Consider the following 14,179-nt stretch of genomic DNA (forward strand, 5'->3'; position numbering starts at 1 on the left):
TTTTGCAAATGCCATAATCAACCTAGCCTTTTTCTTCTTCATAGTTTTACTGTTTTTTCTGTACTTCTCTTTTCTCTGATAATTTGTTCACTCTTCTTTTCTGAGTGAAGTGACAGCCGAAACAATAAGAGAGGGAAGAGAGAGAAGAAACAAAGCATTCAATGTAAAATTAACTCAATTTAATTTTATGTTTCAGATACCTATGCAAGCAATTAATCCATTTGAATTTTGAATTCTATTCCACAATGGGAAGTAGATAACCGTGAAACTTTTAATGCAAATAATTTGAATTGAATTGATTTTTGGTTACCAAGGCATAAAGTCACGTGTCAGACTTTTGGTTACCAAAGAGTAAAGTTAATTGAGTTGAAAATAACCAAGGCATGGAGCAACGAAGCATGCTTTTGAAATCTTTGGGCCATTTTGAGTTTCTTTGCCTTTTAGCCACTTGAAGTGAACAATTAATATTGGGCTTTGAGAGACTTAGGCTCTTTTGGTTTCCTTTCTCTTTTAATATTCAGTCACTTGAAGTGAACAATTATTATTGGGCTAAGCATGTTTAGTAACCAAACTGGACTTTCATCACTTGAACCAAGATAACAATTTTATTTTTCTTCCTGCACACTAAAAATATCAAACAACCCATTGAAAGTTATTAAATAAGACATTTAATAATAATTTTAATAATGTTTGATCATCATTTAATTAAATATAAGTTTTTCAAACTCAACAATCTCCCCCTTGATGACAAACATTATTAAAATTGAATTGAAAGGATTAGGATTAGAAAACTTTCCTTAAAAATATTCAAAATCTCTCCCCCTTTTGGTAAGCTCCCCTTTAATGTGTACCTAATTTAACAAGATAATCAAGGAAGCAACACCTGTATCCATGCTCAAAAGAGTTCCAAAAAGAATTTAAAAAAAAATGGAGCTTTTAAAACAGAACCAGATTTTCATAAGTGAAAAGGATTATCGAAACATCTTAATATAAATCCGTAATTCATCACACATGTACTTGAGCAGATTATTATATTCAAAGCTCAGATGGAAATTAATCCACTAATATAAAATGCTTAACACAATAAATTAGAGCATGAAAACAGAGTAGAGCATATCAAAGCAGGGCTTAAAACAGATCATAAAACAGAGCATAAATAGAGCTCAGCTAAAAAATAATGAAACAGAGCATAAACTGAATCAGAGCTATATCAGAGCAACCAGCAACCCCAATTTCAATTTCAATTCAGCTTTTTTTTAATCTTTTTCTCCCCCTTTTGTCATCAAGGAGGGACCTGCAAAAAAATGGAGAAAAACAATGCAGTCCATAATAATTCAAGCATAAAATAAAACAGCATCAAAGTTAAGTTTGGTACAGTCATCCAAGACAAATGAAAATAGTTCCACTGAGTCAAATACACAAAGAGCAAAATAACAGAACATTCAGCAGCAGCAACAACAAGGAGCAAACTTAGGCATCAAAATTTTCTTCATTAGATTCCAAAACATCATCTTCTTTCTTGAAAGGAGTCATGTCCTCATCAACTGAATCCAAATGCTTTAAGAGCAAGTTTACCCTTTCAGGAGATTTTAGCCAAGCCTTTTCATTTTGCAATGCAAGCTTTCTAGCTTCTTTACTAGATTTTACCATTTGCTTGGTCATGGTAGCAAACTCCAAGAGAACATTTTTACCTTTAGCATGTTGCGGTACACCACCACCTTTGATTGAGAACACTTTATTCTCAACATGCTCATTACTCAAATTAACATTAAAATGCTCAATCAAGCAAGTCAAAAACATACCATATGGCAAGTTACTCCTTTTATCACTTTTCACACAGTCATAAGCTAAAGATATGGGAATGGAGTTCAAAACAGTATAAAGAACAAGGGTGTCACAAACAGCTACCCTCTAATATGATCCACTTTTTAGGAGTAAAAGAACTATCATTAATGCTAGGAACAAACCTTCTCTTTTAAAGCAAAATCATTAATGAAAACGGTTTTCAAAAATTAATTTGAATTTTTAAAAAACATGAAAACTGAAAATACAAGTCATGAGGAATGACAAAAGATTAAAACTGACATGACTTGAAATGGAGTAAAGTGATGGTATGTTGAAAAATTAATTTCAAAAATTAAAAGAGTTTTATGATTTAAAGATAATGAGCCCATATCATGTGAACAAAGTTTGTCTTACATAGGCCTAAAAGGTGGTTACAGCATGTTGGGCAATAGGGCACAGTTCTTCATTTTTAATCCACAAATTTTCTGGGCTTTATATAAGTCTTCCTTTAAAGAGTTCATCACTTGTCCAGATTTTTCTCCCTGCTGCTTACGAGACAAAAATAAACAGAGGCATAAAAATTATATTTTTTCAACAAAACTCAAATCCATCATCCCCAAACTGTTCCTCAATGAACAAAATCTATCTTCACACAGTGGTTTAGTAAAGATGTCAGCAAGTTGCTCTTCAAATTTAACAAATTGGATATCAATAGTACTCTTTTGCATATGTTCCCTAATAAAGTGATATCGAACCTCAATGTGCTTGGTTCTAGAGTGCAGTACAGGATTTTTTGAAATGTTTATTACACTCATGTTATCACAAAACAGAGGTATACTATTGATTTTCAATTTGTAATCTTCCAATTGAGTTTTTAACCAAATGAATTGAGAGCAACATGCAACGGCTAATATATATTCAGCTTCAGCCGTGGACAGAGCAACTGTGGCTTGCTTCTTGCTTGACCACATGTTTAGTGAGCTTCCAAAGAAGCAACACATTTCGGAAGTGCTTCTTCTATCCACTCGGTCTCCCGCATAATCTGCATCACAAAACCCTACTGCACACAATTTATTAGATTTAGGATACCACAAGCCAAAATCACATGTGCCTTTAATGTATCTAATGATTTTTTTAACGGCCAAAAGATGTGATTCTTTTGGGTGAGATTGAAACCTTGAGCACACACCCAGACTTTGAACAATATCCGGTTTAGAGGATGTAAGATACATGAGGGATCCTATCATTTCTCTATACTTTGTTTCATCCACATCCTTCCCATTTTCATCCTTGTCAAGTTTTGTGTTTGGATGCATAGGAGTTCCATTGGTTTAGAATTTTCAAGACCAAGTTTCTTGATTAACTCTTTGACATATTTACCTTGGTGAATAAAAATACCATTAGGAGTTTGTTTAATTTGAAGACCAAGAAAGAAGGTTAATTCTCCCATTAAACTCATTTCAAACTCACTAATAATAAGTTTTCCAAACTCTTCACACAAGGATTCATTGGCCGAGCCAAACACAATGTCATCCACATAAACTTGAACAAGCAAGATATCATCATTAGATTCTTTTATAAATAAAGTAGTATCGGTGGTACCCCTTTGAAATTTATTTTCCAACAAGAAGGCACTAAGCCTTTCATACCAGGCTCTTGGAGCTTGCCTAAGGCTATAAAGAGCCTTAGAGAGTTTAAAAACATGATTTGAAAACTCTTTGCTTTCAAAACCGGGGGGCTGAGCCACAAATACTTCCCTATCTATAAAACCATTAAGGAAAGCACATTTAACATCCATTTGAAATATTTTAAAGTCCTTGTGGGTAGCATAGGCAAGAAGCAACCTAATTGCTTCCATTCTTGCTACCGGAGCAAATGACTCATCAAAATCAATATCTTCCTCTTGATCGTAACCTTGGGCCACTAGTCTAACTTTGTTACAAACAATACTATCATCCTCACCTAATTTATTTTTGAAAATCCATTTTGTACCGGTTACCTTCTTACTATTTGGATTTGGTACAAGAGTCCAAATCTCATTCTTTTCAAATTGGGCTAGCTCTTCTTTCATGACTTTGACCCATGAAGGGTCTTTAAGAACTTGCTTCACATTGAGAGGCTCCAATTAGGACAAGAAGACAACATTGCTTGACTCGGTTTGCTTCTTGCTTGAGGATCTTGTGGTTATGCCTTGAGAAAGATCACCAATGATGAATTCATGTGGGTAATCCTTCAAGAATTTTCATTCACGTGGCTTTTGAGGAAAGTTTCTGTCTTGACGAGTTTCAATAGACAGCTCTGTTCTAAATTCTTTGGCTTGTTCAAGAGACAAAACTGAATTGTCTCTTCCATCTTGATGAGATATTTCTGGACGGACAGATTCATCACTTGGGACAATTTTGGATTTTTCTTGACTTTCTTGATGGTTCACGTCAGCTTCACTTTCTGCATCATCATCTAAAGAGGCACTGGAAATTGAATTAGTATCACAAAAAGTCACATGTATAGATTCCTCAATAGTTCTATGTTCTTTGAGATAAACCCTAAATGCTATGCTAGTGGTAGAGTATCCAACAAACATTCCTTCGTAAGATTTTGGATCAAATTTTCCAAGATTTTCTTTATTTTTGAGTACAAAGCATTTGCATCCAAAAATGTGGAAATACTTAAGATTGAGCGGGGTTCCTTTCCAAAGCTCATATGGGGTTTTCTTTAAACCTTTTCGAATGATGGTTCTATTCAAAATATAACAAGTTGTATTTACAGCTTCAACCCACAAAAATTTTGCAACATCATTTTCACAAAATATTGCCCTAGTCATTTCTTGAAGGCTTCTATTCCTTCTTTCAACAATCCCATTTTGTTGAGGTGTTCTTGGGTATGAAAAGTTATGTGCTATTCCAAGTTCATCACAAAAATTTTTAAAATCTTGATTTTCAAACTCCTACTTTGAGTTTTAGTTGGACCAAAGAGATCAATGTGTAACATTTCTAATGGCCTTTTAGTGAAAATTCCTTCTTTTGGTTTAAAAGATGATTTTACTTGTTTGCCTAGTTGACAAGCATCACAAGTAATATCCTTATCAAATTTAATTTTAGGAATTCCTTTAACTAAATTTTTTTTAACAAGTTTAGAAATTTGGTACATGCTTGCATGACCCAATTTCTTATGCCAAAGCCATTTTTCAGATTCAAGAGAAGTAAAACAGTTTACTTTTTGATCCTTTAAGTCCTCTAGAGTTGATCTATACACATTATTGTACCTCTTAGTTTCAAACAAAATTTCACCAGATTTTTCACAAATAACCAACCAATCCAATTTTCTAAAAATAACCTCTTAACCAAGATCACATAATTGGCTAATGCTTAGAAGATTGTGCTTTAATTCATCAACAAGCAAAACATCATTAATGAAAGAAGAGAAATTCTTACCCACTTTACCTATGGCCACTATTTTTCCTTTTCCATTGTCACCGAAAGTAACAAAGCCTCCATCATACTCATCAAGCTTAATGAAGAATGTTGATTTTCCGGTCATATGCCTAGAGCCCCTACTATCCATATGCCACATGTTGTCTTTTCTCTTGGATGCTAGGCAAACCTACAAAACAAGTTTAAGTAACCTTAGGTATCCAAATCTTTTTGGATCCTTTGATGTCAAACCATCTTCTTTATCCCAAGCCATTGTAATCACAAACAATTTTGTAAACTTTATCTCCAATCATCCTTTCTCTTATGGAACACTGAATGGGAAAATGACAATTCTGATTGCATAATCTACAAAATTTATGAGTTGCTGTTTTTCTAAAGCTTATGGGTTTTGAAACCTTATGTCATCCGAAGAGGATGTCATGTTTGTGAAAGAAGATTTTTCAATGAATTTTTTAGATTTGTGAAAATCCAAACCAACTTTATCATAAAGAGGTTTTTGGCTAGTCAAGAGTTGATTTAAATTTTCAGAACTTTGAGCAAAGCTGGCTAGGTCCTCTTTAAGTCTTTTTATTTCTTTATGCAGCCACTCATTTTTCTCAAAATATTTTAGATTTGCAGTCACATAATGAAGATATTCACAGCTCTTAAGTTCAGCTTTTAACTGCTTATTTTCTTCAACAAGATCAATAGCAGTTTCGACTTAATTTATCTTTAAGAAAACCATTTTCAGCTTTTAGTATTTCTATTTGAGACTTAAGATCTTGGTTTTCATTTAAGAAACATTTCATCTTTTCAGAAATATGATCAATCATAAGATGAAGGTCTTTAGTGGAAGGATCAAGAAATACTACCTACTCTATATGATCGGCCATGAGACAGGTTTGAGACTTGGTTTCTGATTCTTCATCTTCATCAGAGTCATTTTTAAGTCTTCCCAAGATACCATGAGACCCTTATTCTTTCCTCTTTTTGGCTTGTTCTCCTTCTTCAGTTTTGGACAATCAGACTTGAAGTGCCCAGATTCTTTACAGTTGTAACAGATTACTTTGCTTAGATCCCTCTTTGGCTTCCTTGAGCTGCCTCCTTTGTTTCGTTCCTTCAACTTCACCATTTTCCTAAATTTTTTAGCAAACAAAACAAATTCATTTTCAGAAGAGTTATCACTGGATTTATTTTCCAGAGGTTCAGTAACAGATTTGAGAGCAATTCCTTTCTTTTTTGTATCTTTTTTCAAATTTATGTTTTCAAAGGCAAGTAAAAATTTCCTCTCAAATCATCATAGGTCATAGTAACAATGTTACTACTTTCAGCTATCACTATTGCTTTAGTTTCCCACTCTTTTGTGAGACATCTCAATATCCTCCTCACAAGCACAGATTTAGAATATGTGATTCCCATAGCATCCAAGCCAGTGACGATGACGTTGAATCTTTCAAACAATTCATCTATCGTCTCTCCTTCCTTCATTGAGAACATTTCATATTCTCTATTTAGCATGTCTATTCTGGATCTCTTGACTTAGGTTGTGCCTTCATGAGTGATTTGTAGTTTGTCTCAGATTTTCTTTGCTGTTGTGCATCGTGATACCCGTCGGTATTCCTCAAAACTGACCGCACAGTTGAGCAAGTTGACCGCTTTGGTGTTGAGCTCTACTTTCTTTCTGTCATCGTCATTCCAATCAGCTTCACCTTTAAGAGTAACCACAACATCAGCTCCAGTAGTGGTCGAAAATTGTGGACCTTCCAGAATTATCTTCCAAAATTTGTAATCTACAGATAGAACAAATATCTTCATTCTTTCTTTCCAGTAACTGTAGTTCTTTCCATTGAAGAAAGGAGGTCTGTTGCTTGACTACCGTTCTGTCAGAGTATAGGCCACCAGATTTGAGCCACTGTTAGTCGCCATCAGGATCTTTTCTCCAAGATGCAAAGCTTGATCTCTTTGAAACCAAGCTCTGATACCAATTGATGGTAATCAGTGGCTAAGAGAATAGGAGGTTGAATCTTAGCCCCTTTTTTGCTGTATATTAATTTCTGCTTTTTCAAATAGCTTCAGGAGATATTTCTACTTTTTGTCTCATAACCAGTCAAGAGACATTTTCTTTTTGTCTCGTAACCGATTAGGAGATATTTTTCAATTTTGTCTCCAGTACAACAGAAACAGAATAGGAGTAAAAGAGAGAGAGAGATTCACACCCAGAAGTATCCTGGTTCAGCTACTAAGTGCAATGCAGCCTACATCCAGTCTCCATCACAACAATGACGAAATTTCACTATAATCATCAGATTACATACGCCAATTCTTCCCTAGGAACTACCCATTCCTATCTGGGACAAATCCAGATTCTATCCCCAAATCTGAACTTGACTTGGTCACCTACCAAGCTTTCAACCACAAAGTGCTAACCCAACTTGCAAGGGAATCCACACAGGATCATGAAACACAACAAACAGATGTACAAAGAAACTCTGAGACATCTATGAGTTTTTCTCTAATATTGATCACTGTCTTTTTCCTGTCAATGGTTTTTTCTTACAAACCTCACCATGTTTGCCTTTTACCATGAGACTCAGACAGACAATACTAAGAAAAAGAAAATAAAATGAACATCTTTGAAGGAGAAGAACTCAGGAAGCTTGGGTAGCTATGAGAACTCTGTGCTTTCACTTTCTCTCCTTGTCTCAACCCTTGGCTGTTCACCCTTATTATAGAAGGGAAAGCTTCCAAGGTTGAAACCGATTCAGCCAAGCCAGCAATATCTTCTCCAACACACAGCATTGGTTCGGACAGAGAGAAGAGATAGGGAAAACCGAAAAGCAAACCAACATGCATGTACCTCTCTCATCCCTTCTCATCAAGCTTCTTCATTCTCAGCCCTTGATCTTGACTTTGGCTCCAAAAAAGAACACTGACCCTTAATGAATCTCTGATCCTTGACAGCTCCTTCCTTTCCATATTTGCTTCTTCCTTTACGTAGCTCCAGTAGCTACCTTCTATCTTGGATGAACAAAAGTGAAAACGAGCTTTACCATAGAGATCTTCTTCTCTGACCAAGGCCAATTGCTTCTATTCTTGGCATGAAGATCTTGAAGCTTCTTCTTGAAATCTTGCCTTTAGTGGCAAAGATCTTAGCCACACCATGTTTCAAATCTTCCTTTTGCAAATGCCATAATCAACCTAGCATTTTTTTTCTTCATAGCTTCACTGTTTTCTCTATACTTCTCTTTTCTCTGATAACTTGTTCACTCTTCTTTCCCGAGTGAAGTGACAGCCGAAACAACCAAAGAGTGAAGAGAGAGAAGAAACAAAACATTCAATATAAAATTAACTCAATTTATTTTATGTTTCAGTTAGCTATGCAAGCAATTAATCCATTTGAATTTTGAATTCCATTCCACAATAGGGAGTAGGTAACCGTGGAGCTTTCAATGCAAATAAATTGAATTGAATTGATTTTTGGTTACCAAGGAATAAAGTTAATTGAGTTAAAAATAATCAAGGCATGGAGCAACGAAGCATGCTTTTGAAATCCTTCGGCCATTTTGAGTTTCTTTGCCTTTTAACTACTTGAAGTGAACAATTAATATTGGGCTTTGAGAGACTTGGATTCCTTTGGTTTCTTTTCTCTTTTAATATTCAACCACTTGAAAAGAACAACTATTATTGGGCTAAGCATGTTTAGTAATCAAACTGGGCTTTCATCACTTGAGCGAAGATAACAATTTTATTTTTCTTCCTGCACACTAAAAATATCAAACAATCCATTGAAAATTATTAAATAAGACATACACTTAATAATAATTTTAATAATTTCTTAATTTACATTTTAATAATATTTGATCATTTGATAATATTTTAATAATATTTAATAATATTTTAAAGTATGTGATATTGTGATGTTATGAAAGAAAAAATAATGGGGTGACACATCTGATCATGTAGAATATATCAAAGAACATGAGTAGTGGGAATTTACAATTAGACAGCCTAATGAAGGATTAAGATAGGTAGGGTGTTTTAGCATTTAAAGTGAAATTAGTGGGATTCTCCGACAAGGAAATAAACAAGACGACACATTAAAACATGATAAAGAGAGAGGGAATGCTCCACAGCACGCGGAGTTATTGTTGCATGATCTGGACTGGAGCCAGCTAAAACTTTCATTAATATTGGAACATCCTTAGACCTTAAAGTAAGCCAAAAAAACCTTTGGGACAATGTCAACTTCAAGTAACACAAGCAAGAATCTAGGCTTGTCACTTCTCATCAACTTGGTTGGATGCAACAAATATATGGAAATGCTTCTTGCACAAACTGTCCCGCACAAAAATCTACAAGGGCAGGTATATGGTCAGCTTCAAAAGTTGGTTAACTATTTTACTCACACTCACCTAGCTTAAAGATAAAACTAAAGAGAACTATTTTGGACAAGCAAATGAGCATATATATTACATTAATCACTGTTTAAAAAAGGTAGTTCAATAATTGATCTCTATTACTCTACATAAAAAGCACAGATATCAAAGGGCAAAAGGAATAACAACTATATATATTGACACCAAGGTTCTAACTAACTCCAACAAAGCATTGGTTTATAGGGAAAAGACAGATCAGACAGATATTCCGAACTTTAAATATATCTGGGAAAAATTGACTCAACCGAACTACTTCTGATTTCGAAAATTTGGATTGTATTAAATTGGATATGAAATCATATTAAGGAAATTAAATTCAAAATACAAGAAACTATATAATTTGAATTGGATTTTTTAATTTATAGATGGACTTTTCGGTCATTTAACTTTGCAGTAATATTGTGTTATGTGGCATTTTGATTAGAGATGGCAGTAGTATTCGTACTCGCGGGTACCCACTCCACCCTCTATCTGGTCGGATATAAATCGTGGCGGGTCCTATTTAGTTCCCAACCCTCTTTGTCACTTCTTCAGCTCTTCTCCAACGACCATAGCCTCGGTTCAGCTACACCAGACCACCAGTCAGTCGTCGACTCGTCGTCACAGTTCGTTCCGTCGCAGTAAGCCGGTCGGCGTTGTCACAGCCGCCGTCGCTCACCAACCCAAAGAATTAGGGCCCAGATCCCACGTCAGCGTCGCTCCCGCTTCTCGCCGTCACTGTCCTCGCCGACTCGCCTCTCTGATCTGTGGTCTCTGGTCTTTGTCGTCCCTCCTTTATCCCTCGTCGTCTCTCTAGTGACTGGTAAGCACTAAGCACTCCTCACTCACTACTTACTGCTTCTGTACTTCTTCAATTTTTCTTTTTAAGTTAATTTTTATGATTTAAGTTTTATGTTAAAATAGTTAAGCAAAAACTAAAATTAATTTTGATGCTCAAAAGATCCTTTAAAATTTAGTGCATGGAATCTTTTGACTGGGCAGATTCCTGCTTTAATTTAGAAATTATGTGACAGAGTTGTTTCTCTTAGGGTTCATGGAAACTCCTTTTATGAGCATGTTTTATAACCTGCATTGCCTAACTCTTTTTCTTGTAAGAGTCTTAGTTTCTTGATTTGGGTGATAATAGATTCTTTGTGGAGTTTCCTGAGTTTGTTACTAGGTTTGGTGGGTTGAAACAGCTTGATTCAGAGAACAATATATTTGTTGATTGGTTATATGCAGAAGTTGTTTTGGCTTCTTTATCATTCTTATAAATTTTGGATTTTGATTTTATTCTGATTTTACAATTGTCATTGAGTACTGAATGGATCCTTCAAGATCAAAATGATTTGGTTTATGAAAGAAAATATGCTCATGGTGTTCTAATTATGAAGAAAATCACAAACTGTTATGTTTCCTTTGTTAAGAATAAAGATCAAAGCAATAATTTTCTGTTCTATTCTATATATCTTCTTATGTCCTAATTAACTTCCTTAATCCTAATCTGTATATAACTATATCGTTATATAGTTCATCATTTTGATAAACAACTTTAACTTTTATCTACGTTTCTGAATAATTATCGAGGACATATAATATAAATAAAGAATAAATGACTATTTGTACCCATAAAAGATGAAAATGCTGATATATGTACCCACATTAGTTCAAAACTAAACTTGTACCTACGCAAGATGCACTCTATATGACAAAAGTATCCTGTCTTTGGAGGGTTGGAATGCCACGTAGAGTACTTTTGTCACACAAAAGACATCTTGCGTGGATATAAATTTAGTTTTGATTTAGTGTGAGTACATATGTCAGCGTTTTCATCTTTTGTGGGTACAAATGATCATTTATTCTATAAATAAATAATTGTTGTGCATTCAGTATGAACTATGAAGAACTTTAGGAAATAATTCTCTCTCTTTTTTTCATATATTTAGCTTAAAAAGGAATTAAGATCCCTAACTAGCTACTTGGGTGTCGTTTTACTAAGTGATAACTGATGAGATACTAATGAAAAGACATCGCAAGTGGTGATGTGTATGTTCATAATATGAAGATTTTGTTGATTCAAAATTTAAATTGTGGGGGTAAATGGAAGGTATGTATGTGAGGATGAGGACAAAAAAAATGAAATGCTGAGACAAGAAAAGATATGAAACCAAATAGTGGGCAGCTATGATGTGATGTTATAAAAGAGAAAATGGATCAAAATTCTTAAAAAGATAGTAACATGGGAATTAATTATTTTGATCGTGCAAAAGCCATGAGGTAACAGGAGGTTGGTGCGTGAGCTTATTATATTAGGAACAAAGAAATATTAAAAAATCAGTAGATATGTATTTATTATTTTGTGTATTTATGTTTTGAATTATCATTTTTATGCATTTTTAATTTTAATTTTATTCTGATTTTGTAATTGTGTATTTTAATTTTTATGCATTTATGATATGATTTATGTTATTTTTATACTTTTATTAATTTTAATTTTATTGATATAGGTATTTTCAAATTACTTCATGGCTAGTAATGCTAGAGAAGATACACAAAGCAACAGTGTTACTCCTAATGATAATGAAATTGAAGTTTAAAGTAATGCTAATCCAACTTCAGAAATTCCACAAGCAACGGATAATGTCTCAACTCCAGAAGGATCAACCAAGACACAATTTTATATAGTTTGAATTACCCTAATTTGAACTTCACTCTCAATGTAATTCGAATCACACTGATTCGAATTACAGACACACACACACCCACTAATTCAAATCAACCTGATTCGAATTACACACACGCGCAATCCAAAGTATAATTCAGGTTCAGTGCTATATTTGACTGCTGAGTTTGATTATTTGTGTTTGCTGAGTTTGATTATGCTCAAACTCAGCAAACACGTATAATCAAACTCAGGAATTAAATATAGCACATAACCTGAATATAATCAAACTTGGTAAACATGTATAATCAAACTCAATTTATAATCAAACACAGTAGTCAAATATAGCACTGAACTTGAGCATAATCAAACTCAACAAACACAAATAATCAAACTCAGCAGTCAAATATAGACTAAACCTGAATTATACTTTGAATTGCACGTGTGTAATTCGAATCAGACTAATTCGAATCAAGCTGATTCGAATTAGTGGGTGTGTGCGTGTGTCTGTGATTCGAATTACATTGAGAGTAAAGTTCAAATTAGGGTAATTCGAACTATATAGAATTGTGTCTTGGTTGATTCATGAACTAGTTTTGGTTTTGGCTGACCGGTGTAAATTTCCCCCGGTTGGCTTATATCAGTTAATTGTCCAATTAATTTGTTAATTGTTATTTCTTTTGATTTTCAAGTTTAAATCTTGATTTGCAAACTTTTAATGATGATGAAGATGTTGAAAATGATCAAGAATAAGGGTTAAAGATCGTTTTATATCTAATATTGTAATTTTTTTATTATGGTGTTAAATTTGTAGTGATCTAACAATATTTTTTTTTTAATTTCAAGTTATTTTAGCTAATAACATTGTATGAATTTAGTATTTTTTTTTAAATAAAATTTTCTAAAAAAATTAGTTATTATTTTAATTTTATAATTATGGACGATTGCATGACTTTAAGTCTTATTTAGTATTTTTTTTTAAGAATATTTGTAGCTTTGCAACTAGATTTATACTTTTATGCAAGTTGATGAACTTGATCATTTACATATGGAATTTAAGGAGAGAGCTCATTATTACGATGGAATGACGAAGGAACAATTCAAGAAGATGCAGGAATTCATACAAGGTCGAAAGAAAGACTCCAAATTGTAGGTTTTGTATTTGCAATGAACTTATTCCCATGCTGAAAAGAATACATGAAATTAGCCCTTCCTTTCAAGTCAAGTGAAGTTCATATTTGTTTCTCCCAATAACTGTTTATAGTTATATATCAAAGTTAGTCGTCTTAATTTTTTATTTAGAGATATTAATTTAAAAATAATGTTATACATCCAAAATTTTTCTGTTAACCAAGTCTAATTAAATTAATTTGATATAACAAAAATCAGTTGGGAGATGGTAATTGTTCGGTTTGAGGTTTTTCGGGTCAAATTTCTGGGTAATGTTTGGTTTGAGTTTCTTTTTTTTTTTTTCAGGGTTTGAGTTTCGAAGTTTGGGTCTGAAATTGTTTTTGGATAGTGGGTCTGGAAACTAGCATCAGGCTTTGTTGTGTTTTCCGATGTTTGGGCTTGTCAAAAGTCTTATACAAACGAAACAGTTTTCACGACCAAAAATAGAAAACAAACCACTTAACAACTGATAAATATTTCTAAGTCTGCTAATTATTGTTTCTTGGCCTGCTTGACATAGATTAATATTTTTAGGAGCACACTGATAAATAATCTCTCGAAAATTTACAATTGGAATAGATTAGCTTCTTAAAAAAAAAAAAATACCAATAAATTTTTCTATTATATTAGACATAAACACATTACTTTTAGATTAGTTCTATAATCAGAATAAATGGTCTTAATTTAAATGTAACTCGTTCTATATGATTTTATTGGTTAAAAAATTTTCCTTGGTA

Source organism: Arachis ipaensis, chromosome B01 (assembly GCF_000816755.2).
Source record: "Arachis ipaensis cultivar K30076 chromosome B01, Araip1.1, whole genome shotgun sequence".
Taxonomy (NCBI): Eukaryota; Viridiplantae; Streptophyta; class Magnoliopsida; order Fabales; family Fabaceae; genus Arachis; species Arachis ipaensis.